Source organism: Lichenostomus cassidix, chromosome 1 (assembly GCF_008360975.1).
Source record: "Lichenostomus cassidix isolate B80296 chromosome 1, HeHo_3.0, whole genome shotgun sequence".
Classification (NCBI taxonomy): Eukaryota; Metazoa; Chordata; class Aves; order Passeriformes; family Meliphagidae; genus Lichenostomus; species Lichenostomus cassidix.
The window spans coordinates 81856688-81884629 of NC_139479.1; the positions used below are offsets into that span (position 1 = coordinate 81856688).

The 27942-nt window shown below is 39.2% G+C and overlaps 1 protein-coding gene and 1 long non-coding RNA gene across 14 annotated transcripts in view; both read right to left on the bottom strand.

Annotated features, from left to right (window-relative positions):
- DLG2 (discs large MAGUK scaffold protein 2) overlaps positions 1–27942 on the bottom strand; it is a 981187-nt gene that overhangs the window by 670489 nt on the left and 282756 nt on the right. The window lies entirely within an intron of this gene.
- On the bottom strand, positions 54–27853 carry LOC146445020 (uncharacterized). Its single transcript, XR_014851075.1, has 4 exons — positions 27751–27853; positions 1559–1611; positions 1125–1197; positions 54–188 (listed from the first exon to the last, which is right to left on the bottom strand). It is a non-coding gene; the product is annotated as an uncharacterized LOC146445020 (long non-coding RNA).

The following is a 27942-nucleotide window of genomic DNA, read 5'->3' on the forward strand; positions in this document are numbered from 1 at the left end:
TTTTTTCTTTGAGAACAATTAGATTATTTTTATTTTAATTAATTTCTCTGTTGTGTGTCTTCAGCAATGAACAGGACTAGAGAAATAATGGCTGTCTTATACGTGGAAGTGTTCAAGGCTAAAGTGGATGGGGCTCTGAGCAACCTGGTCTACTGGAAGGTTCCCAGGCCACAGCAGAGAGGTTAGACCTAAATGATATTTAAGCTCCTTTCTTAAGAAAGCTTTTCTATAATTCTTTGATAGTGAAAAAAATTGTGCAGAAAACAGTTTACAGGTAATGATGCCCTTAAAAAAGCCTTTTTCTCATCTTCTCTATGTAAAAGACAGAGATCAGCTGATACTCAGAGTTATGCAGGTTTGCATCCCTTTCCAATCTCCTGATGTCTATTATTTGAATTTTGGGATGAAAGATACTTAGGTATTGTTCAGAGAAAGAAGTCTTTCAACAAGAAAACTTGCTATATAATGGTGACACAAGACAGAACAAAAAATGAAGCTGATTCTAAAGAGTTGGGCATGATGTCAACCTGACATTATTGAGTAATGCCACAAAGCATGGGATGTTGAAGACAATGAGGTCATCAAATTGGAGGAGACAAAAACTTCACATTAAATGCACCTTGGCCTCCGTTGTGAAACATGGACTTGCAAAACAGAACAAAAACATTCCAAACTAACTGGCATTTCTATTTTATACCACTTTTATGATCTTGTTCCTGAAAAACGAGAAAAGTATTTCCTATTTATGTAAATCTTATAGCACTGCTTAAATATTCTGTGTTTATTTGTTTATCTTGGGCAGGATACATAGTCTATAATACAGATTAAAGTTTTTAAGCATCTAAAAGAAGTTAATAAGATGCTTGTATAGTTTTTTTTTTGTTTGTTTTAATCTAGTCTTAAAAACTGCATAAAATAAAATTTAGAGACAGAAGAAAGAGCTTTTTACAAGCAAAGAATGTTGTACAACCAAATTGTTGCACATCTTGAAATTTAGACACTTCTGTCCCTGCTGTATTATTTATATTCATATTAGATGCTATTTTAACCAATGCTAACATACGAACATAAGAAAAATATCTGTGAAAGAGAAAAAACACAAGAGCATAAATTAAAATTTTCACCTCTTGCTGCACTGATGACTAGAAAAATCAATGCCTTTTGGTTTTGCTGATCCATTGCTGCTGAGTCATACTCCTAAAATAAAAATCATTTCCTTCCTGTTTTTTCTAGAAACTTCAAAATTGCCTCTTCGCCACAAATCACAAATCATAGAGTCACCTCGGCCATTTAAGAGATCTTCAGAGTGATTGCAATAATCAGGCAAACGTTATAATGAAGTACAGCTGCAGTGAGCATTCACACAGTTGCACTGCAGAATTTTCCACTGGGACACAGCAGTCTCCCTTTCTGTAGGTCTTGTAGTAGCCAAGTGACAGCAGAGTTGGTCACATTATCTTCCTTGCCAACGCTTCTCCACTTAACCAATCCTCACAAATGATATTGTCTAAAGATCTATGGAGACCCTCACAAGGCATTCAACTACTTATTAACTTACCAGGTTTGTGCCTTTGCTCCTCCCTTGACTTTTGTAGCCTGAATGGATCATTGCTTCCACCAAAAAAAAAAAAAAAAGGATAAAACATGCAGATGTGCTGGTTACAGACATGGCTTAGTGGTGGACCAGGCAGAGCTGGCTTAGTGCCTGGCCTCAATGATCTTAAAAGTCTTTTCCAACCTTAACAATTCTATGATTCTATTCTCTGTGTGCATGTACATCCAGCCTCATGGTAGGAGTCATTTATATCCTGCTATATGTTAGGAAGATTCATTATGCTGTGGTTGCAGGATTATTTATATCTCTGTCCTCTTTTTTAGTATCTCTGAGTGTGCTCACCTCAGGTCTTGGCCTCTTAAACTCTAACTTGAGGTTAATAACTTCTATATCAGCTTATTTCACTCTCCTGATCCAACTGGTTTATCTCATTTTCATTTTTCCCTTCAGAAGTTTGAAGCAAATGGAATTTACAGTTGCTAGACTCCTTTGTATGTCTGTATATATGTATATATACATAAATATTTATAATCTTGAATGATAATGAAATAATTTATAATACTAGTTAATATATGTATGTATGTACATTTTTAGCCAGATGAAAAATCTTTAAAAAGGAAAAAAAAAAAGATTTTTCAGTGAGCTGACACAAATATTTCACTTACTGAGTTTCCTGCCTCTCTGTAAGATCACCCACCATGTGTCACCCACAGTGGGGTGTGTGGGTGCCAATAAACAGCCTGTGCAAGAGGCGGAAATCCAGGAAGAAGAAGGTGGTTGATTTGTGTGGGTGTATTTGTGTGACTGTGGGTGAGTGTGAGCAGGTGTTTGTGTGTGTATAAGACTAAAGAAATTGCTGTAGAAGGGTGGGGAGAAATTTGTAGGAATTTCTAGGCATATAAAAATGATTCCTGCTGAGAGAAATCCTAAACATATAATTTACTGCTTGCCAGTTAATTAAAAAGCATTAATAGTTCAACACACCACTTCAATCTTGATTTATTATATGTAAATTGAGCAGTTATGCCTTCTGACAGAGGCAACCTAGACAAGACTACCTTCCTCAGGCAGCTACCAAGCCAACTCCTTGGTTTGCCTGGTGGAGTTTCCTTCACCAGAAAACAATCTTGTAAAATCCCACATCACTTCTTTCTCATTCTTTGTCTGCTGAATCAATTATTTTTAAACATCTTGGTTTTGGAAGATCTCTAGAGTGCCATGAAACCCCACCAACAGCCCCCTGAGGACCCATACTTGCTCTGGAGGGGTGGGTGAGGTCCATTTCAACTCATTCTTTTCCCATTTGTACCTGGACAACACCTCCTTGGGTAACACAACATGTTTATACTGTAAATGCAATTACCAAAATAACCAGGGTAACATATGGCAGTCATAAATTATTGCAGGAAAGTCCTATATCTGTCACATGCAGTCAGTGATCAAATTCCAGGGAAAGGCAACTGCCTCCTGAGTTACTGGATTCTCATAGAGAAGGAGTTTTGACTTATTCATTGAGCACACAGATTGAAATTTCTTTCAATACTGCAAGACTCTGCATACTTCCCAGACCTTTTTAGCATGTGTCACTACCCACTTCCCTTCCTTTCTGCTCCTGATCCACCCATTGCCATTAGGCTGACAGCCTTTAAATGCTGTATATAGAGGAGATATTTGGTCCAAAGCCTAGTCCCAAGTAAAATTACTGAGACACTAATTGTGTTGATTTAAGGAATTCCATACCCGCTGCTCTGCTCTTCGATCTGTTTGTAGTGCTCTGAATTGCTAACACAGACCCAGGACTGGCTCAGTTCTGCAGTGATGACCCCAAGCTCTCTAACAATCTAATGCTGCATGGTGATTTCTGCTACCTGTAATATTCACAGCTTTAGTAACATGCTTTAGTAATATGCTTTTGTTAAAACTAGCTCCTGGAAATGCCTGATTTTTGGAGGCATTTAGGCTTCCAGCCAACAAAGGACATTTTCTAGAGCTTCTGATTAAAGGGAAAAGCTTGAAAATGTGACATGAAAGTATCCTAACAACCCTTAACTAGCATGCAAATGGAATAATCTAAAAGTCTAATGTTTCAAAAGGCTCTTGTTTTGATTCTGAGGGTAAATGTATGATTTTGATTGCTTTTGATCAGGACTGCAACCTAAGTACAGTGAAAGTGATGGTACATAAGGGCTCCTAATGGGCAAAGTAAACACATTTAGTTATAGAAAAAAATATGTTTTGCTCGTTTTCCACCTAGCTTTTAATAACCCCAGGTGAAAAAGAGCAGCAGATACATTTTTGAATCTACGTTGAATTTTTCAGGCTGCTTTGGTTTTTTCTATAACGAACTTCTGGGGGAAGGAAAAAAGTGACAAGTGCTAGCTCTTGCTCTGGCTGAATGAGAAAAGAAATCTGCTGATGTCCCAAGGAGCCAAAGTCATTGCCAAGGGCTCCTGATGCACTGTCTGATAGGCATGAAGACTCACTGTTGTAAAGCCTCACAAAGAACAAAACAAAATATTGAGTTTCCAAGTAAGAGCAGAACACTTCTGTGCAAAGACCAGGTGTACTTGCAGCACAAGAATAGGCTCTGAATAACCCCTTGGCATGACCTCCATTCCCTGTAACCCCTGTTTCCCAGAGACCAGACCAAGAATTTCTTCACAACCCTGTGTTGGTTGCACAGAGGTGCAGCAGCAGGACCTGAGAAGGGCAATATCCTAGGGAGCCAGGAGCTCCCTTCTTGCCCTTCCCATCCTGAGGTGTGATGGGGTCATCCTGCAGTACCTCTGTGGAGTGGATGCTTCAGCACTGGAAATCAGCATCAAGAGGAGAGCAGGCTCCCTGTGCTGCTGCTGTGTCTGCTGCACATCCACACAAGGACCAAGGGCAATCTGGCTGTTTGGTACTTTACAGCACTGCCACTATTCCTCTATCGCATCAGCATCTTCTTAAGCCTGTGCCTATTAGTTTTCTGGCTTAATTATCACTTCAGCATTGTTTAATCTTTTTGAAGACTTGATCTCCAGAAACAAACAGCTTACAATAGAAAAACGTCTATCAAGGCTTTATATTAATATATTCATATCATTCTTGCCACATTTTATTAATGTGTTTATTTTAATAGATAAGATCCAGCTTACAAAACCAAATTGTAACACACATTACCATGTTCAAAATTCAAATATTGACGTGTCCTGATCTTATCATGCAGAGAGTTCGTTCAATATCCTTGGTTAAATGCTTTCTCTCATTTAAAGAAACAACTGGATTTGAGAAATACTGAAAACTCTAAATAATTCTAAATCGTCAGTGAACTGTAATAAATATTAGTTTACAGTCAATCTGGCATTTATTCTCTGACTTTTCTTCTGCCTACAATCTTTTGCCTCAAAAAGGTAAAATTATTAACAGCAAATTACTTTTTTTTTACATTTAGTTCCACTGGTAAATTAGTATTTGGCACTATCTTGTACTGCATTTTAGAATAGCGTTGCAATGTAATATTAAAACGCAGCTGTAGCCTGAAACAGGCACTGGTTTTGGATTGTCCTAATTTCCCCATCTCCTAGTAATTTTCACCCTAGTCTTTCACAGTTTACAGGCAAAGGAAAGAGAAATGTTCTCCTCCTACTGTCCACTTCAAAGACCAAACCAGGAAATAGAAATTCATGGTGAATTCCTTGAGCTTAAAGCTAGAGAATCATTTAAAGTCAGCAATAGAAGGTTACAACTAGATCTGTTAACTACCAAAGAGTTAATTAATATGAAAACTTTGAAGAATGTGGCAGACTTGTTGGCCGTGCAGTGGTAACAGCAAATCCAAGCTGTCCCTGGGCTCACACCTATGAAACAGAACCATTTTGATCTCACTTACATAATGTGTGAATATATTGATCCTCATCATGCTGTGTGAGGCAAGGAGCTATTAATGTTTCTGTTTCACAGGTGGGGAAGACAAGTACACCAAGAAGTCAAGTAACTTGGGCAAGAAAAAACAAGCAGGTAGCATCTGCTGAATACTGCACTTTTGACCTAATCCCATACCCCACACACTGGAGAGCCCATGGTCCTCTCTGTCCTGTAGAACTGGATGAAATAATCAGGTGCTGCAGGAGCATGAACTAGTGCTTACTGTTATAAACCAAGGTCATGGCTATCTCCCCATTTATGTTTTGGGGCTTCATGACAACATGATGGTATAGAGAAGGAACAATAGTATTTATTTTTTTTGTGAAAAGCATGGTCAGCATCAGACAGATACAACTGTCAAGAGATCCTGAGCTATTCTTACTTATAATATTTCTGACAAAAAGCAGTTTAATACCTGTAATTTTGTTTTGTCATCTCCTGCCTTATGTAAAATCTTTGCATATCTCAAGTTGGAAGGGACCCATAAGTATCAAGTCCTGCCCCTTGCAGCACTGCTGAAAAGTAAATCTATGACTGAGAGCATCACCTAGTTGCTCTTTGACAGGTATGATGCCTGACCACTTCCCTGGGAAGTCTGTTCCAGTGACTAACCAACCACTCAGTGAAAAAACTTTTCCTTATATCCAATCTGGACCCTAATGCAACTTTATTCCTTTTTCTCATGACCTACTGAAAGAGAAGACCAGCACCTTCTTCTCATCCATAGCCACTCTTATGAATATTGTAGACTGCAAAGAGGTCACCCTTTAGCCTTCTGCAGGCTGAACAAACCATGACCTCAGTCACTCCTCATGTATCTTGCCCTCGTGAACTTTCACCATCTTGATCATTCTCCTCTGGACACTCTCCAATAGCTTTATATCTTTCTTCTATTGTGTCACCCAAAGCTGCCCCCAGCACTGGAGCTGAGGCTGCCCCAGTGCAGAGCAGAGCAGGACAATCCCCTCCCTTGCCTGGCTGGTGATGCTGTGCCTGATGCTGCTCAGGACATGGTGTGTGCTTTTGGCTGCCAGGACATACTTGATTCATATTCAACTCTCCATCAATCCAAGCCCCTAGATGTCTTTTTTCAGGGCTGTTCTTCATTTCAAATGGTTGGGGATGGCCCAGTTCTCTGGTATGTCCAGATCTCTCTGTAAGACCTCTCTACCTTCAAGGTAGCCCAAAGCTTCTCCTAATTTCATGTCACTGGCAAATTTACTTAACGTATATCCAATCCCACAATGTGCATCCAGGTCATTTACAGAAATTAATATAGAATTAAAGAACATTGGCCTTGAAACTGAGGCCTGAGGAACCCCACCGGTAACTGGTCACCAGCCTGATGCAACTGCATTTATCATAAACCTGAGCCCAACCCATCAGCCAATTGTTCACCCATATAGATCCCTGCTTCTTCTTAGTCTTACATGTTACTTCTTATTCTTTACTGCTAAGCAGATATTTAGAGTACATTCCTTGGCTTTGCACAAATCTCTGAACATTAAATCACTTTTGAGAAACTTAGATGAACACTGCAAATAGACAAGAATTGGCTTTCACTGCAAAAAGACTTTTTGTCAAGTGCGTGTTTCTCCTAATGTATTTGTGTCCACAAATACTATTATCTGCTGTAAGAACTACTTTTCATGTTCTGTGACTCCACTGATCTTCTGCCCTTCCAGCTTTACTCAGCACTTAATCCTCTAAGGCTTGCCCATGGAAATTAGTAACATTCAACCTCTCCTGGAGTTCTCCAGATGCTCTTTACATCCCTGGGATGTGTCACACAAAGGATGCAAACCTACACAAGCCCTTATCAGCAGAGCCCTTGCTGGCAGAAGGATGGAGCTGCTAACAATACAGTAACAGGTCACACTGAGAGATCATTGCAATGCAGACACGCTCTGAGAAGTGATTTCAGCTGTCTGAGGAACTCAATGATAGTCAGCGCTTGTGCTACTCTCAAAAAGGCAAAGTGCAGTTGTGAAATGCCAGCAGATTTCTAAAAGATGTTTATTAAATCTTAAAAAAGATTTTATTCCAAGGCTTTGGCAACATGTTCTTATTTTCTTCATAATAGTTCAGCAAAGTATAAACTGGCAAGGCTAGCAAGAAAATTAATTGGGGTTTGCTGTTCTTTCTGTACTTTTTTTTTTTTTAAATAAGTCAGTGATCCTTCCAGGGTTTTTCTGATCCTTCACAGATCAGATTCTTGTTACAGCAATTCTACTTGATCCACATACCGTTTTCAACATTCACATTATACTTGAAAATGGCAATGAGATTTTTGATTGAATTTCCACTATAAAAATAGCATCTTTGAAAAGAAAACAAGACTTCAGGGACTCATAAAAGCATGTCTTCTGTAAGTCAATGGATGATTGATTAAAATGAAGGAGGAGGGAAAATATGGTGTTAGTCAATTATAGACTGACTGTGAACCTCCAATGTGAAGCCTTGAGAAGGTAATCATAGTCCTGTAAAACACTCAGCAAGACAGTTCTAGAGAATAGAGCAATACTAATGCCACTGGCAAGACCTCATAAAAGAGTCTGAATACAATGGTTTTAATCTCTCTTCAAACAAGAGTTTCAAATTGGAAACTTGCAGCAAGAGTAAAAGTTGGGAGAAAAAAAGACATTATCTGACTATGAATCATTCCGTTTGGAAATTAGATTTCTAACCGTAAAAGCAGAATGAACACTTCATCTCATTGGAGAACTGGGAGCAAGAAATCAAACATAACAAGATGAAGTTAGCTAAATAATCATACAGATGCTGTGTTTATGTCCATAATGAAAAATTAAAACAAGGCAGGGACCGCTCCTGAAAACCAAGTGGTACAAACTGGGTACTGACCATGCTTGGGTTTAATCCCTTCCTTCAGTTTCATGATGGCAAAAAATGATTGATGGAAAAAAATAGTTGGAATGGTGCAAACAGAGGTAGCAAGAAAGCTAATAGTTGCCTTCTAGAAATGTAGATATACTTTACTAAAATCCATCTTTTAGTGTGCCTCATTGACTTCTGTCCCTGCTTAAAGTACACCTATCTAACCACAACTTCCCCTACCCCACAATGGAAACGCTGCTTCTTTTCTCATCTCCTGAAATTTAATTTGCAGCACTGAAACTGTTTCACATGCTTTACAACAGCATGAGAACCTCTGGAAAGATGCTGACCATAGCAACTGGGTTTCTGATAATGACAGATCTGCTCTGCTTGGTGCTTCAAACTATACATGGTGTGAAGATGCAAAGGTGCAGGTAGTGCGTGATGTGCAGGGTAAAAGCTGACCAGACAGAAAGAATGGAGCAAAATTGCACACAGAGCCATCAGCTTTGCTCTTGAGACTGACCTGCCCCTGCTCACACAAAGATAAACCTTTTTTTCAGAGCTGAATTCCTTGGAAAACTCCTACTTCTCTTTAAAAGGAGAATACTGTAGGGAAGAAATGTGAAAAGATGAAAGGAATGCACCAGCTTGAATTGTTGTGCTGCACTGAGGCTTAAAGCAGCTCTTAAAATTGTCATCCTCTTCTATTACTTTTCAAAATATCACTTCAAAATAATGACTGTAGAAGAATCCTGTTTGAGGATTAGGCCCTCCTGGTGCTGCACAGACACGTTTAGAGACACAGACTGTGTCTGCACAGACATATGGCTAAAGCAAATTGGAAAGGTTTCTCCTTGTAGTGCAGTAAGTTACACTCGACACACAATACAAATTATGTTTGTCACTTGAAAGAGAAAAAGAGAGTAACAGTTTCAGTTCTGTCTTTGTCATTCAAAAATATTGACAGCTTTAATGCTTTGTATTATCTTTAAGCAGTCATGCTGAAATTAAATGCCAAAATAAGCCATGTACTTGCCAGTCGATGTGGAGCTCTGAAACGTGCTAGCTGCTTTGTGGGAGGAGAGAGGATTTCGTCCTCAGGGAAGGGAGATTTTCTGTGCTACAGAAGTGGCTCTGTGGCACATTCCTCTCTGCCTAAACAATGTGACTCATCTGCTCTCAGTCTGGAGCTCTTCAAATTATGGTATTGTAAAAACATGCAAAGTTCACACTAAGTTCACAAAGCTACAAAAATAAGCTGCTGCCCAAGCAATGGATGATACAGCAAGCAGAGCTCTGCGCTAGAATTCAGCACTCCTAAATCCTGCTCTTGAATATGCTACTGATTTTTGAGTGCCTTAGAAAAACTGCATTCTCTCTTAAATTTATTTTCCTTCCTTGCCCTTGTCTTGTTAAACTCGCCACGCATGATGCCTCCAAGGTGAAGTCTGTGCCAGCCATCAATACTTATGGTCATTTTTCAAAACTCCTCATCTCTTTAAATACTATCTTCTCTTTGACCATGACAGACCTTAACTTGGCCTGTTCAAATCTATTCTAAATGCTGTCATAAGATCCTTTTTCCAGCTCATCAATTGGAGCTTAGTATCCTTGTCTTCACACTCCCAGCATGGGCTTCCACTTCCTTGCTGCACCTAATAGAGGCTTGTCTACACTGTCAACGCTCTCTGCATGCTGTCCTCAGCCATTATCTCTAATTCAGTGCCACAGGGAGATTCTCCCTCTGAACAGCCAATGCTAAACATCCAGATAATCCTTCTGTGCCTTTTCTCACACTGTATGTAATGCTAGGGAGAAAGTTTCTTTGACATCTGCAAAGTAGCTCATTTTTTTCTCCTAAATGCTCAAAACCTTTTTCTTTCCCTACTATAAATTAAAAAAAAACAATCAAACCTCCCAGTTTTGCCTCCTTGTGTGCTGGTTCCTCTGCCTAGCCAGCATCAGCTTCTTGTTTCCTTTTGTTACCTATCTACCCACTTGCCTCTCTTTGGTTTCCCAGGCTTTTCACCTCAGTTTTAAGGTCTTTGGCACTGAGACAGCCTTCTGATCTGTGCTTGTACTGTGCTCTTCTGATGCCTGTGTCAGGCTCCCTGGGTGCTATGGCAGTATGAGCAGCAGAGCCCTGAATGAAAACTTGGTTTAAGCATCACAGCAGAGGAACTAGAGAGTGAGAGCCGAGAAATCTCCAGGTGTGCTTTCCCTTTTTCAGCCCATTCTAGTGTGGAACTGAATTAGCTAAAGAATAAAGCAACAGCAAGTCATGACAGTTTAGAGCAAGAGCTTGAACCTTGCTCTGAACTCTGACACATCCTCATGGCAGTTTCTGAGCCAGTCTAACCTTTTCAGTTCTTCCAGATGTGCTTGCACAGCTGGCTCAATGCAGTGGGGAATTAGGCCCATACTGTGACATATTACCAATCACTTCACTGTGCTGAAGGTTTTTAAGCACAAAACACTTGATTTCAGGATGTCTAGTCCAAACCTTGATATTTACAAAATACCAAGAACTGCTGCCAGATAAACAGAAAACATGTGTAAATCATACTTAGTGGAGACAAGAAGAATGATTATGTGGTGAAGGCACTGGACTGGGTTCAGTAATTTATCCAAATAATCATCGGTCATTGGGTTCCAAAGCACTTTCTTTTCACACAGACCTCCTGTAACTGCAACTAAATTACTGATTATTTGGCTCTAAGTAAGTAAAAAAAATTTCTTACAGATTTTCATGGAACCTGATTTGTTCTAGTTGTCACTGTCTGCACTGTGTGTTGTGACTTACACCATTTTTATAGAAACAGCCACCTTTGCATATCTGCTCAGCTCAACAACTGGCCATACAGACAAGTTTATATTGCAGAAGTAACAATGGTCTTCTAGCATTTAGTAGAAAATATTCAGAGGGAAACATAGAAATAGATTCTGAATAAAGATTTTAGTCTGGTTTTGAGTGAATTCTGCCTGGCAGTATTTCTTACTCATTCACTGCTCTTGCTGATGATGTATCTACATCCTTTGGTAAGGATTTCTGTCCCACAAAAGCTTTTAGGACTAAGTTCTGATTATTCAACACACCAAGGATTGTTAAAAAACGTATTAGAAAAAGTCATAGCAGACAAAGCATTTGGATTATTACTAATGCTACAGTGTCTCTGGAAGTTTTGCAAATTACTAAGTGTTGAAATGTGTGAGCACACGGCTGATTCCCTCTAACTACTTTGCTAAGCTTCATGCAGCTTAAAAGAATTGTGCTATAACACTCCTGGTAGGTACTTCCTGGTGACATCAATATTCTTTTGAATCAAAATTAAATTATGCACTTATTGGAAGTTAATATCCCTGAAATTAATTTGAAAAGTCAATTTAATATACATGGTATTTCAAACAGCCATAGCAGTGTCATTGTATTAAAAAAACCCCAACCCTCCCACAAATCTATGTCTGCAGTGTTTTTTCAGCCTCTGGTTAATAAAAGCTTGATTACGAGAATTCAGATAGTATGTCTAGAATGGCAAATTCACAAGAAGTAAAATCAGTTTATAAAAGCTTTTATTCCTTTGCAATTTTCTGATAAATTGGCAACATGGAAGCCTGTAACATACTCCTGCCCTTTTTTGTAAATATAACTAAGACCTTCCATAGAGAGAGAAACTGTCTTTTATCTGTAGTGCACAATTTAAGCACAAACACCTTCATTTTTTACAGTAATTAAATTTCTTAAATCTATAATTTTCTCCAGGATTACTGTACAGCTTTCCTAAAGCAGAGTTCTCTGCCTTTGATCAGCAAGAGAAAAGGAGTGACAGCAAAACTGCCAGGGAACAGTAGCTGTCTACATGTTACTCGATAGGTTTATTCTCTCCAAATATTGCTTAAAACTATTTTCCAGGCGGAGTCAGAAAGACTCCAGTCCTAGACATTGTTACTATTGTGAAACCAACAGCACAAGAAGGTGCTACTTAAGCACTAGTATAAGTAAATGATAAATTAACACCCACATACCAGTAGCACCTTTGAAAGCCTCTCCAAATGGCACTACTTGCATTCAACTGTGCAACAAGTCTGGGGCAGGGTGGAAGGGGGGAGTTTCACAATACATTTCTTAGCCAAATCTGGAATAGGCAATGATAGTTAATCTCTGGTTGGAGAAACTTGTAACAGAGTCCTCAGAGAGAGTAAGGACTGATGTCTCAGCTGAACACGGGATTTGGTTAAGTAACTGAAATCCTCTGCATGACACTCCGGTTCCCATCCTCTGCTGTTTTCCCCTGACACAGGCGATATGTATGTCCAGGAGTACCCAGGAATTCAGCCTTGAACAAGCACTGGGGAGCTGTGAGTGTCTATTGTGGTCCTCACTACTGGTATTTTACAATCTACTACAGGAGGACCAAGAGAAGGAACCTTGCTCTAACATACAATGCTTCTCTCACGCCTAAGAACTGACCTGCCACAAACAGGAATCTACCCACCAGGTAAATTCCATGGCTGCAGGTAGAGCTACTTTTACTGTCTGTCTGTCCCCAGGATAAAAGCATAAAAGGATAAAACTCCTCCAGACACCTCTGGGCATTGCAAATGCCCTCAGCAGTGCACAGAACTTGTCCATAAGCTCTGGAGGCCCACATTATATGGGAAAGGAAGATCATCTAAATTAATTAAATTAAAAATGTGAATGCTAATATTCTTCCAAGGATGCACTGTTGCTCTGTGCCACATATCCCTTACATAAGTATTATACAAGAATGCTAAATTTGCTTTGTATTTACTGGAAGGAGCAGAAATTGTTCATGTAGCGTCAGTATGTAACTATCTCACTACCTTTTTCTTTGTATGGTCTTACAAACCTGGCTCTTCAAGACAAGAGTAACAATTTGTGGTTGAAGATGAGCTGGACTATATGAAGAATTTCAATACTTCAGCATTTTTTCACTACTTAAACAAAACAGCTTTTTGAACACATATTCATCTTTAGTGATCTTTATAGGAGAAGAGATAAACTTGAAAGAGCATTTAAAAAATTAACATATTCATACTAGAATATAAAGTTATGTTCAAAACAGTAATGATTTTAAAAGAGCTGGAAATTTCAAGCTGTGACTAAATTGGAAAATCTCACATGTTTCCCCTCAGTTCAACAAGATTGTTATATTCACGCACACAAGCAAAGAAAGAGTCTATCCATTGGTGAACAGCGCATTTACAAACATCGTTATAGTTCCCTTTACTCTACTCCTCACATTAAATCAAGTTTCAAAGCTTCTCCTTCAAAAGACTACTAATTCCCCTCTCTTCTCAAGTCCTGCTGCCATGCTCCCTTCCCTTCTCACCACTGCTCCCTCATACTACATGCTCTTACACAGTTTCTTCCTTACACCCAGCCCATTTTGCCTCCTTGTACCTCTCTGTACCATGGCACCTTCCATTTGTGCTTAGGTCAGCTCTTTTGCTGTGGGACTTTCACATAAATCCCCCCTGAACTTGCTCCTAAAAATATTTATAGTAAATATAATCTCAGGAAAAAGCACTGTCCTTTCCAAGTGTGTCTGATTCACATAAGACATGGTTCTATATTCATAGAATCATAGAATCATAGAATCATAGAATCATAGAATCATAGAATCATAGAATCATAGAATCATAGAATCATAGAATCATAGAATCATAGAATCACAGAATGGTTTGGGTTAGACTGGACCTTAGAGAGCATCTCATTTCAACCTCCCCACCATGGGCAGGTATGTCACCCACTTGATCAGGTTACTCAAGGGCCATCCAACCTGGCCTTGAAGACTTCCCAGGATGTGAAACACTACAGCGTCTTATCTAGCAAATCTTTTAACTGAGTCCCACTGTAAAACCTTTCATCACAAGACCTTATGAGATAGTGAATGTCATGAGAAGAGGCATTCCAGCCTTTATGTCATAACATTCCAGAAAGAGAGTTTTTCTATGTCTACATATTCTGCTGAAGAGGAGGAGTTGCCTGTGCTCTGCTCAGCACTGTGACTGTGCCAAGTCCATTATACATCCTCAGCACTCATACATATAGCTATCCAAACAGCTTTGGGGAAAGAAGAACACTGTTTTTTCCTTCAGATAAAACACCATGAAAACTCAGTGACCAAATTAGATATTAAGTGGACAACTAAAAAAAGTCATCTTTAAACTCTTATTAAGAAAGTGTGGACACAAAAGTATAATGAAAGGAACCATCACAGGGCTCTAATATTGGGATTTTTTTCACACTACTAAACCTAGGGGGAATTTCTTTCTAAAGAAGAGAAGAATTCTGTTTCCATAGTAACTCAGTGCTAGGGCCCCCTTACAGTCCAAATTTAGCAGAATTATATGTGCAGCATCACACTACTGTGCACTTGAGGCTACAGTGAAACCACTAACCTCATTGCATTTGGGATGTCAGGTTGAATTTGAACTGGGACAGACAAAATGTTGAGCAAGTCCAAGTATACCATAAAAAATAACATCATGCCTTAAAGACAAGGGAGAAGTTATAGGTGATAACAGGGCATAAACTAGTAACTTGATAATGACTTGAAATACTAAAAAATGGTAAGAAAAGGGTAAGCATGTAAAAATGAATTATTTTTATCCCAGTCGTGACACTAATTTACTTACTCCTATGAAACAAGGTACCTCAGTGACACAAGGTACCTCAGCTTTCCCCTGTACTGTGTGGATTCTCAGTACACAGAAGCTGTTCTGCCTTTACTCAGAAGAGAGGACAGCCTCTCCACAGTGAGATGTAGGAAAAAAAAAAAAGGCTTTTTGAGCAGTTGTAAGTGATACACGAGGACAATACATTTGAGTCTGCAGAGAAATCTCCACACATTTCCTGGCAGTGCTTTGCTTTTATTTTTGAAGAGGTTAAAAGACAAACAGCCCAACAAGTAAAAGCACCACCTGTGTAACCAATGCATTTACTGCCCTTAAAAATGAATGAAGGTGGGTATGGTAGCTCTGAAATGTGCCTGTTCTCTAATCAGTCGATAGGTGCTCAGCAGAGGCAAAGTGCTCAGCAGAGGCAAAGTGAAGTTCGGGTGGCAAGCAAATGATGGTAAGAGCAGAGGTACCTTAGTGCTGATGAGGGTCATTGGAAAGGTGGAAACTGCTGGTGCAGAGTTTTAACACCAAGTGCTCCAAGCACTGTTCAAGCTCGGTAATGATGATTTGACCTGTAAAGCTCCACACATTTGTCTGGCACAGATAAGTGGTCTTTCCCTGCTCTCAGCAGTACTCAACAGTGCTCTAACCATATTACACACAGATTCTGGCCAGCTATGGGGTGTTAATGGCAATGAAGTATTGAAAAACAAGTGCTGTCCAATTTTCCCACTGTGTCAGATATTTGAGAAATCATCAGCAAATTGAGAGGATCTAAGTGTTCTGTGTGCCAAATTACTCTTTCAACCAGAGAGAAGAAGTACGTTAAAACACACAACTTTCTTGGGTTGTTGGTTTTATACACCATCTATCCCATTTCTGGATCAAATCTGCACACTCTTTGCCTTCCCTGATCACAGTATCATTTTGCTACACACTTTATCCCATGCTATTATGTGCTGTATCTGCTCCAAAGCTGCTGAGGGGCAAAATTATCCTCATAACTTTGAACAACAAATGAGGAAAAGCCTGACTTTAGATTTAAAGCAAAAAAATACATTAGTTATTGATGGCTAACTTCTAACTCTCTATATATGTAGAAAGCAATTCCATTCAATAATCCAATGTATTAATACAGACTGCAGCTAATTCAAAGTTACAGAAAGAGCAGAATGTCTTGGGAGGGGAGGGTGTAAGTAGGTCAATAAAGTGAGACCACCTACTTAGACTAGTAAGCTTTGTCTTTGCTTCAGTATCAACATTTCAACTGCTTTTTGCAGGAAATAAAAGGAAAATAAATTCATTTCTTCTGACCATCTTTCAACAGATTCCTAAAAAACTGGAAAGACAACTAAAAAACAAATTAAAACTCCTTTTAACACTTTTACCTTCCTCAGAAAGACAAATTAAGGTACTTAAGCATAAGCCTCTTGTGAAGCTGCTGAAGCTGCAGAGAAAATTAATTGGCTGACTGCAATTTGCATATAAAGAGATTAAATATTAATAAGGTTAATGTTTTGTGACGTTTAATCAGGAGAGACTATGTAGCCACTATGCAAGTGCTTTGTCCAGAAAGAAGGTGCAATGTAAGTCTGTGTCCATCCCAAACCAGCCTAAGGTGGCCTTTCTCCCTAATTCCCATCACAGCTTGGAATAGAGCAACAAGGGATGCAGCACAGATCCTGTGTGCCAGCTGGGAGCGTGTCCCACTCTTGGCACATTGCTAACAGAGAGAGCTTCCAAGCCTACTCACTCCCCTTCATGGAGATGTTTTGCTGCTCCTTACAGAGCCGTGTCTTGGCACTCACTGAGGGTTTTAAGGGTCGGCAATCTAGTCTCATGTTCAAAGCACTTAGTGGGTTACACACAGTATGTGTCTTGACCACTTAATTAGTCCAAAAGCAGCATTTCCACAGCAAACCCAGGCTGTTTCACTGGCTTGCATATGCTCATGATCACTTTTTGTTCTGGGAGGGAAGATATGTCTAGAGAAACACATCAGTCACAGGAGGACTTGGTGCATCAGCAGCATCAGCAGATGAGGATGGGCTGGAGACTGCTTTGTACTCTGTCCTGAATGCTGACAGCAAGTGTGTGCTTTACTGCTAACTCAGGCTTAAAAATGTCTAAAAAAGGATTTACAGCCAAAGTTCTAGCTAATTGTGCATTGAAAAGAATCCCTTAAAGGCAATCAATAAAAGGATTGAGTCTCATAACATAGGCTAATCTGTTTTTTATTCCTCTCCTTCCCCTCCAGGGTGACCAGGCAGCAGATGCAGGGATTTTCCAGAAAACCTGCAGTACTCCAGACCCTGTTTTCTGACAGAGGATCATTTGCATGGAAAAGATTACTTCCAGGCCTCACACATCAAGTCAGATGGCACCAGGCTGCCACGCTGTGCTTCCCCAGGACCACCAGGATCTGTGTGGTTAAAAGAGGTTTGCAGCAGCTGAACGGGAGATAAACTGTCATTGCTGAGCAACTTCCATCAAAGCTTTTAACAGTGCAAGCCTTTCCTTTCCCAAAGAGTTCTGACACCTGAACTGATGATATGATAGCAAGTAAGTGACCCAATAAATCTGACAGCCATCTGCGCAGACAATTTAAGAAAAGTCTTGTATTATTGCCAGGGTGAAAACAGCAATGCAGAGTTTTCTTCATCCTTCCTTCTACTAGGAAAAAAACCTGGGGGGTTTGAAGTGTTAAAGCCGTCGGAATTTTGTTTGAGAGGTGAAAATCTCTTCCTGACAGTGCTCCTCTGCCTAAAGATTGGCAAGTAATTTTAAAAGGCTGTGTAATGTAAAATGTTCCAATGTAAAAGAAAACAAAACCATAAAAATGAGTCAGTCATTTGAAGAGCAAGGTCAGACAATACTTACCAGAATACATTTTCCTTTCCATCCAATCTGTCCCAGGGCATATGAACAAGTCTCATTGCTCCCTACAGCTCACTGAGGAGGGGAAGAGGAGAGGGGAGGGGAAGGGAAGGGAGGAAGGTGCTGACCTGTCCTCTCTGGGATCCAGTGATAGGACATGTGGGAATAGTTCAAAGCAGTACCAGGGGAGGTTCAGACTAGACATGAAGAAGCATTTCTTCACTGAGAGTATGGTAAAACACTGGAACAGGCTTTCTAGAGAGGATGTTGATGTCACAAGCCTTACTATAAACTATTGGAAAAGCACTTGCACAATGCCCTCAATAACATGCTTTAATGTGGTCAGCCCTGAACTGGTCAGGCAGCTGGATGATATAATCTTTGTAGGTCACTTCCAACTGAAATATTCTATTCTATTCTATTCTATTCTATTCTATTCTATTCTATTCTAATGTCATGCTATGCTATTCTGATTGGACATCTTGGACATCCACCCTGGCCCTTGGGGTACTCCTCAATAGCCCCCTCTGTTTTTACGGAGGAGAACTTTATTTATTTTCAAACTCAGCTCCTATTGGAACACTTTACAAAAGTGATAATATTCACAGATATCTTTCAGGGAAGAAGTTACTGAGAATTTTTTCTACACATCTCATCTGCACAAAGTATTTGCTTCCTTTTTCTCTGCCCCCATAGCCACACCACACTCTTAGAGATCAGAAGTTGGCATGTGCAAATGCACAATTGGGCACCTACTTGCAAAGTGTATTGCAAAACCAAATTGCCTCCTGCTTGTAAAAACTCCTGATAAATATGTACCCCGCAGGTACATCACAGGCTGCTGCTGGTGAGCAGCTACATCCTGTGAGAGCAGTGTACTTGTCTTTGGGAGTCTTGGGACAGAAGCAGATATGGATGCATTGAGCATCAAGTGTGCACAGTGACTCCGATGCTTCTAGGAAGGATCAGACCTACTACTCCTGTGTAAACCATCCATAAGTCTGTGAGTCCATGGTAAAAGAAGATAGACAAATGTGTATTTCAAATAATTTGCCTTTCTAGTATCTTCATGAGTAGCTGCATGAATTGTCCAGATTTTTCTTTCAGATAGTAATTAATGAGTGCATAGTCCTCTGTAATGTAGAATCAGCTATTAACAGAGCCTCTGAAAAAGCATATCTTAGCAGATGAACCACATCTAACTAACATTGTGCAGATTTACTTTTGCTTTGTGATACTTGTGAGAGGCCAGGGAAGTCAAGAGTGTAGTCAAAGGTTACTGGTATTACTGTGAGATTACTTTACCCTGCAGGTTTTTAATAACATGGGGGCAATCTTATCCATAAGATATCATAGCTTCTGTAATAGAGAAAAATCAAAAGTTTTCTTTTTAAATCAGCTAGGCAGAGGACTAGTACTTCTCTGTTAAAGTGAACACAATAAAACAGCTAATCATGCTGGGAAGAAGCCTGTATTCAAAGAATTCTCTGCAGTTCATGAACAAAGATCTGGGAGTCTGGGAAATTTGTTATCCAGAATTAATTTACTTTATAGCACCCTCTTTCTTGCAAACTTTGCTTCACAGTGGCTCTTCAAAGCCATACAATTTGTATGGCTACTTATTCCTTGCATGTGTTGAAGTAAGGTAGATAAGAAAAGAAAAGAAAATTCAAGTTCTTCAAAGAAAAGAAAATTACTCAAGGGAACAGATTTTAGTTAGAAAGCAATCAGAAACTGTAAAAGATCCTGTCTTAAGAGCTTTGTTCAGACATGGCAAAGTGTTCCTGCACTGTGCCTAACTCAAAGATGTTGGAGTTTTATACTTGCTTGAGACTGAAGGACTGAGTAAGGGCTGTGGTCTCAGCATGTAGAGAAATCTCTGAAATAAAGATGTAGCTTTGTGAAGTGAGAAAAGATGTGTCACTGGGAAGGATGGACAAGGACACCCTCCCTCTAAAGCCATTGCTTTCTCTGTAGATCCCTCCCATATAATTAATCACTACATTCCTCATAGCTACAGGATCTGGAGAATTCTCGCACCACGGGGAAAAGGAGGAAAAGGATTGCACTGCTAAGAAGGCATCCATCACCCCTAGGTTGGCATGTGTATGTAGCACAGCAAGGGAAGATCCCAACTCTAGGACCTGGAGTGGCAGGAAATCCATGACAACACATTGGATAAACTTCTATCTAGAAAGGAAACTTAGAAAACCACAAGCAAGAACTGTAGGCAAAGAGAGGTGTTGAACAAACTGGCATTTTGTGAACTATGCCTGGAAGTTTTGCCTTATTTCAAGGGACATTATGAAAGCTAAGGCAGACCAGCTTCACAGAGGTATTGTACAGCAGGATGAAGGAAGCCCACTAATAAAGACTATGGATACCTTTTTAGGCAAAATGAGAAGGGAATTGATTTTGTAAAAATGAGGCCTAGTTATGCACATATTTGGTCAGAGGAAACTCAAAAAGTTTGTAGCTGTTGATGTTATTAATAATAAAGGAGCTGGCTCCAGTCCAAATCCTGGGACTAGAAAAGCAGAACATGCTGCAAATTGTGATGCCCTAGTTAAGGAATTAGGTGCATAATGTTTAGCACAGTGATGTTATGATGCATCTACTGCTTCAAAAGTGTACTGAAGAACACTGATCATGTCGCCTGTCAGTTACTGGGCCAAAGTTATTCACATAAAGTTAAATTACTTCTTTGATAATGGCAATGAGTTGGATGCAGGAAAGGATGCTGGTTCATTAAAACAGAGGAAAGAACTGAGAATTGGTTTGATAGGGATGAGGAAAAAGAGCAGAGAAATAGTTGGAAGGAAGAAGGACATCCCAGGAAAGACTAGATAATTAGTAGCTGTGGAGACCAGGCACCTCAGGTCTTAGAGGGAATGAGAGGAATAAACACCTGGGGCAAGCAGGGTAAGGGGGAAGCAAAAGAAAATCCTAGGTCAAAAAGAGAAATTAGGTGTAGTCTCCCTAGATGTTGAGAAGGAAGAGCTCTTTTAGGACACAACATCAAGAAGCAGAAATGTAGTTTACTAAGCTTGAGAAGAAAATAAACAACATCTAATCAAGGGAGATCATGGCAAGAAATGGAGAGGCTAAGGAATGGCTATGAGACCAGAATCTAGACAAGGACCAAAAGAATCTGGCCACAGGGTACATCTTTAAGAAGAACAAGACAGACCTTAACATTTGAAATATATAGAACATTCTGTGGAATACTCCTGAGAAATTAGCAAGTAGGCTTTCCACTGTAAGCAGAGAAATTAAATGACTTCCCAAGGCAAGTGTCTGACAATAGAGCAGGGATTCAGGAACTGCGGGCTCTGTGTCCTGTGATCAGTTCAACTAATTATTCACTTTCTCATGCAATTATTGCAGAGGGGAAGAAGAATAAAATAGCTTAGCATTTAGTTAAATTTTGTTCCAAATTCTACATCTGCTTTAAAAGAAGATTAAATGCAATTGGAGAAGGCACAGATGGAAATACAGGAGGAAAAGAGATCAATATTTGGCATCATCAATTCTATAGATGTTGTATCAAGCAAAGTGATTTTGAAATGGGACTGACAGCAACTTTTTCTTGTCTGGTCAGCACCCAAGTCTCAATTCTTTGTACACTTCAGAAATAAAGTAATGAGCATCCCATACAACTTAAAGGCAGCCAGAACATCTTTCAATAGAGCTGAATGCCAATCTTTTACTCCAGAGAAGCATGTTCTTACATTTAAAACTACTTCTTCTCTAGTTCATTAGAAAACTGAGGCGCCTTTGTGGCTCCAAAATTACTGTGGGACAGATGGATTCAGGCCTCTTGACAAGGGCTTAATGGCTGAACAGAAAAAGTTGAGCAAAAAGCTAACAATGGAAAATACTCCTTGGTTTTCTAGAGCTTTATCCCATTACAGTAGGGAATCTGATTTTATTCTATACCAGGACAAAACTTCATTAGAGATGAAGTAATTATTTCGTCTCCATTCCCACATATCACACTGCAAAGTGGGGAGTTGCTGCTATGATTTATTTGGTTACCTCCCAAGAAGAAATAGAGAGCAGGAATGTTCAGCACAGCCTTACTTCTATGGACAGAAGTTCATCCTGCTGATTGGCCTTCTCTCCCAATCTCCATACCATAGAGACACATTTACATTTATAGCCAAATCAAATAATGTTATTTAAAAAAAACCTGATTAATAATACAGTAAAAGCAAACTAATAAAATCTGTGTTGATATTAAGAAGAGATGACAAAATCTAACCTTAATATGTTCAGAAGATTCAAATAGTCTGCTTGTAAAGGAGAGGGGAAAAAAAAATTTAGTCTTCTAAACATCCTGGATACATCACTGTCATCAACCTTTCCAGACTTCTTTAACAGATAGCTATGAAGCAAAAATAATACTAAAAAAATAAAAGATGACAGATGAACACATGTAAGTGCTAATTGTGATGGCAATAACATTTTCTTAATCCTCAAAAATATAGCTGCTTAAAAATTATGTTCAAATTTTCTTATCTTTACAAATTAAAGAAAGCTTGAGGGTTGGGTTTTTTCCTGAGAAAAAACCTACTGTAATTTCTTTAAGAGTTTGAAAGGGAAATCATTATATAAAATGTATTTATGGCACTCTAGGAACTCCAGTTTTAACCAAAGCTCAAAATAACAGAAGCACAAGTAGGAGAACCTTCTATTTTGTTTACCAAAGAAATGGAATGTACCCAAAGGAAGGCTGGAGTTGGATGTACATGCCCCCTCCGGTTCCACTCCCTGCAGCACTGCCATGCTATCCCACATCACCCTCACTGTGTTCCTGTGACATAAAAAATACCATGTCTGGACAGGGTAGAGAGCCTGGGGAATAAATACAATGCACTAATTCTTCGCCAAATAGTCATTGATCAAGCATCTACAAAAACCACTGATTTAAAAGGGATCAGCAGTCACAGAGAAGAAATTTTACTGCCTTGTTTTATCAGCTTTTAGAAATATTTCTGCAATACACAGATGTGCACAGCTGCTCTTGGAAGGACAAATTGAAGGAGAACTGTTTTGCCCTGAAGTCTATTTGTACACACCAATGGTATATCTCACAGCAGACAAAACAAGTGTTATGATACAGCTGCAGAAAAGGTGCCTATGTGTAATCAGTGAGCCTGCAGGAATGAAAACTGCACAAGGGAACCATCAGAATAGAACCAAGGTGGCATCAGGAATTTTTTTCCTCAAGATACTGAATTGAAGAGATCAGTTAAGTGAAGTTAGGACTGTGTTTCTGCACCAATGTATGCAATATTCCCAAGGAGATAAAAAGACAAGTGTCTTCAAGCAATCTGTAATTGCCCATATAAGAGCCATTTTCCAGGCTTGAGCCCTCTAAGAAGCTGACAGAAAAAAATCCCACAGAACACAGATCATGATGAATCCCTACAAGAACAAGAAAAAATACTATGAAGAAACACTGCAAATTCTTAGGGTGATGTGCTTGTTTCTGGTTTACTATATTATTATAGAATATATTCACAGGCTAGAATATATATTATATAAAATACATTTACTCTATTAGTATATAATAAATTTAATCCTAAAAAGTGCAACAGGTGCCAGTCTTACCACAGTGTAGATAGTCTATATCAAAGTATAAATATTTAGCCATCATGTTCAGGTCAGTAAAATGAGAACCCCATCTCTGGTTTGCCTGTCTTAGCACCACTGGGTGCATGCAGAGGCTTGGAAACCCCCAGAAGCTGCAAGCAGAAACTGCAATTAGCTTCATTAGCAATTGGAGGGAAGGGGCACAGAGGTTCTTTTGTGTATTCAGCACATTGAAGCTAAGCCAGACACAATTTGGTGCAAGCTCTTTCAGTACAGCTTGCTAAATTCCCCCTACACAAAAGATTAATTCTTGAAATTGGAGAACGGCCGGACTCCTGCTTTAGGGAGTGACCTGAGTGACAAGGAAATTGGCTGCTGAAGGTGACATTGTATTGAAAAGTGAATGAGTCTTGCCCTCAAATAGCAGAGAAAAAAACATGATATGCTGCTTATTTTGCTTTCCCAACATCAGGGAGTATTTGATCTTATCAGCTTCCCAGAGACAACGCCAGGCATCTTATTGGCCTCAGCTCTCAGAAGAGATGAAAACACATCCCACTTCTGCACCCTGTCTTATATCACCACCTAAGCTCAGCATCTTTGAGTGGCTCAGTCTCTTCTCAACAGGAAACATGGTAAGAAGCATTATCAACAGGAAAGAGGATCACAAGCTTTAAAGCATGATTAAATAGGATAACAATTCCTCAAAGATACTAGATTGCATGAATATTCATCAGTGATTACACCCAGTGTAAACTCAGATTCACATAAATTATAATGAAAAGGCAGCTAGCCAGTGACTGTCTACATTTTCTTAAGAGAGAAAATCAATCATCTTTACATAACGGAAATTCAAAGATGAGCAAGAGTAAAGAAAAATTAGGAAAAAATGCAGAAAACTCTTGTGAGATAAAGGTGGAAAGCACATGGCAATCGTGGCATGACTCATGCCACAAAGTTTTCAAAACAGAACCAAACCATGACAACGATGGCCAACACAAGGTCATTATTCACAAAAATTACCTCTTCAGCAATAATTTCCACTGAGATGGGTTGTAGAATTCACTTTCTTATATGCTTTCTTTACTACTACGCCCCCAAAACCATGGTGTCTCCTTTCAGCTATCTCTGCATACTTCCCTGATTTTTCACAGTTCATTAAACACTGTTGCAACACAAAATCTTATTTGTGGCTCTTTAATTGTTGTGCAATTCCAATTGAATTCATTATCCCCCTGAATATAACTTTTATTTTATTTTCAGATATTCTAGGATTCTAAAGTGGAGGGAAAGAAAAGTGATTAATGACTCCCACAAGCTCATATTACTTAGGCATAATTTAGACTCAGCATTGGAGTCGTGAACCCCAGGCTTCTATTCTTGGTTCAAGTAGTTGCCTGTTCTGTGTCTTCAGGGAAGCAAAAGCTACCATTCTCTGTCTTTGAAACAGATATTTCCTTTATCCCTTTATTTATCCCTGGAGGTTTGAAAGGACTTACCATTCAGCATCAAACTTGGCTACAATTATTCATGCTCTACTTTGACTCCCAAAGCAGTCAAGAACTAGCAGTGAGTAGAGCTGTTTTAGCTCCAGAATTGGAAGGGGTACTGGACATGAGCTCAGGGCTACAGCAGATGTCTGGGTGTGACTGTCGAGCCACACATGTTCAACACACACAGTTGTGAGCTGGTGTAAGTAGATGCTTAGCACAGACTTTAAGGCAGGACAAGAAAGTGAAGGTAGAGTGACTGAGTTCATCCTAAGCTTTTATTGAATAGACTGTATAGACTGGAAAGAACATTCATCATCTTGGTTACTTTTTACATTTCACTGTTCAGTGCTTGAATTTTATTCCTCATATAAATTTTCACTATAATACTCTTTTGGTGTCATAGAAACCGTTTTACATTTGCTGATATATTTCAAGAAATGTATCAAAGTGCATGGCAAATTCAAGGGAAAAGGGCACAACAGTTCTGACTTGTAAATTTTTATGTTCTACTGGTCTGAAGAAATGAATTGTCTATAATCATATTTGAAGTGCAATCCACTGGGCTGTTGTTACTGCAGACACTGTGGATTTTACATGGACAAAATACTGTGTCGATAGAGTTCCGCTCAGAAACAAAGAGAACTTGGGTAGAAATTAAAATCTATATAGGAATGAATATTGTAATGGCAACATTACTCATTTACATTGCTCCACTGAGATCCATTGCAAATTCCTACAATCAGCTTACTGTAGCCGATGCCAATAGGTGCTGAGTATATTGAGACTGTTACATGTGCAGTTTTCTGCTTAGAAGTAAAACTAGTTCCCATCTATAGTAAATGTACAGCTATAATACATACATTGATTGATTTTGTTTATCTCTTCCAATTCAAATGTACTGCCTGATTTTTTTAAGCTTGCCATAACTGCTGGAAGAGTGACCATTTCAATGGGCAGAGATGGTATCACTACATAATTACATTAAAGCATCCTTTTACTACCTCACAGCATTTGTTGATTTTATGCCACTGCTGCTCAGTTATCATGCAGAGATGTTGCACTGTGATAGATAAACTGCAAAGCAATGCCAGGACTTTGTTTTTACAGCCTCATCATTTCACTAAATTAATGTCATTCGGTAGTGCCTCTATTTTTTCTTATCAGATAACAGAAAGGATTTCTTTGTCCCTTTCTTGATGTGGGAGGGAGTGTCTCCAGGAGATCTGCTCCATTCCCTGATCATTCTCCCCAACAATTGCAATTTATCAGAGAGGCATAAATTTGCAAGCACCACAGGGGGCATGATGTTATGCCTGTTCTCTCCCTTTCAGACACAAAGGGAGATGCAAGCAGATTTGGGTAGGCTGAGAAAGATATAAAGGAGAAGGTGGACCCCTCCCTGCATGAGATAAGAGTCACAGGCAACACCAGGATCTTACTGAAATCTCTAGGACTTCTATGCATAAATACAAATGGCTTCACAACCTTTGCTGTGTTCATTCGAGCATGCTGAAATCAGTCTAGATGAATTCAAGGCACATTTACTACAAGGAAGAGGACAAGAAGCTGGCAGTTTGCCCCACACACTGTTAGGTCTCCAGTGGCCATGCAGCTGAGCAGCCATTGCCCATCTTCCCCTGCTACATCAGCGCTGAACTCACTTATGAAGAGCTAATATATTCACAGGTATGACAGTAATTCACCACAGCAAGTCAAGTTTTGCTTTCCTTTAAACTCATGGCATTGCTGTAATTTCTGTGAGCTGCCCAGGGCTTGATCAAGACAAAAACTGAATCCACTCCACCTCTTCTAATGGTCTCCTTACATTGCTATTTTCCTTACTTTTATGTGAGCAGTGCACTGTTATTGTATGTAAATATCAGCAACAAACAGGAGTGGTTTGCAGCGTCAGTAAGTTCATGGAAAATTAATATGGACCTTTAATCTTTACTACATCTGGCATCTTAAATATAAAATTAGGAGTTCTGAGAAGATGAATTCATTGCTGTAATATTAATTAAATATTTGACACTTATCTTTAATATTTATATTTTATATATTTATATAGATACATAATATTTGGCATATAAATGAATATTTGTCTCATGATTAATGTTATTTAGACTGAAAAGAACTACTGAAAATTATCTCAGAACAAGGTGTTGCAATATGAAATCCTGATAGCTAACACTGCTACAAAAAAGGTAGTGAAAGGTATAAAGCATAAGTAAGAGGTAAGTTTAAGATGACTTCCAGCTAAGTATGCTTTAAAAGACAGAGGTGTGGCCCAAACCAAACATTCAGCAGCAGTGTATAACAACTAGATTTTCAGTCAACTGGCTTAAAGGCTACCCTTGCAAATGGTCTCAGAGAGAATAAGTCTCAAACAACCAATCTAATGGAATTAACTAAGGAAAGCAGCAAAACTGCTTCTACCAGATTTCTCTGACACCAAAAGAACAAAGACCCAACTGAACAGACACACTGGGACTTTGGCTTCCACAGCTACCACTCTTCTGGAGTCAAAGATCCCCAAATCCTGCCAAGACAGAACACCTGCATCTTGTATCCTAGTGAAGAAAATATCAGATATAAACTATATTTTTTCAAGGTGGTACAGTCTCAAAAGTCAGTGATGAGCACAATACATAAAACAACCAACCAGTCCCAAAACTGTGACCACAGAAGTAGAAAACAAGATGAAAACACCATCATGTCTCTCTCCTCCCCAGTGAAACATTGCAGATATGGATGGTTTGGAACAAAGTGATGACCTATAGACAGCAGCAAATGAAGATGAATGAAGAAGCAACTAATTGGAGTACAAATACTTACATTAAGAAGACATCACAATGAGACTGCACAAGAGGAACACCAGTATCAAGAGATATACTGGCAGACAATAAGCAGGAATATGTCAATAGAGGGCAGAATTAGAGGATCACTGCAAGAGAGAATGCAAAGAGGGTTTTTTTTTCACTCTCAGTATTTACAAAATTCACCCCAAAAAACATCAGCTCGCCAAAC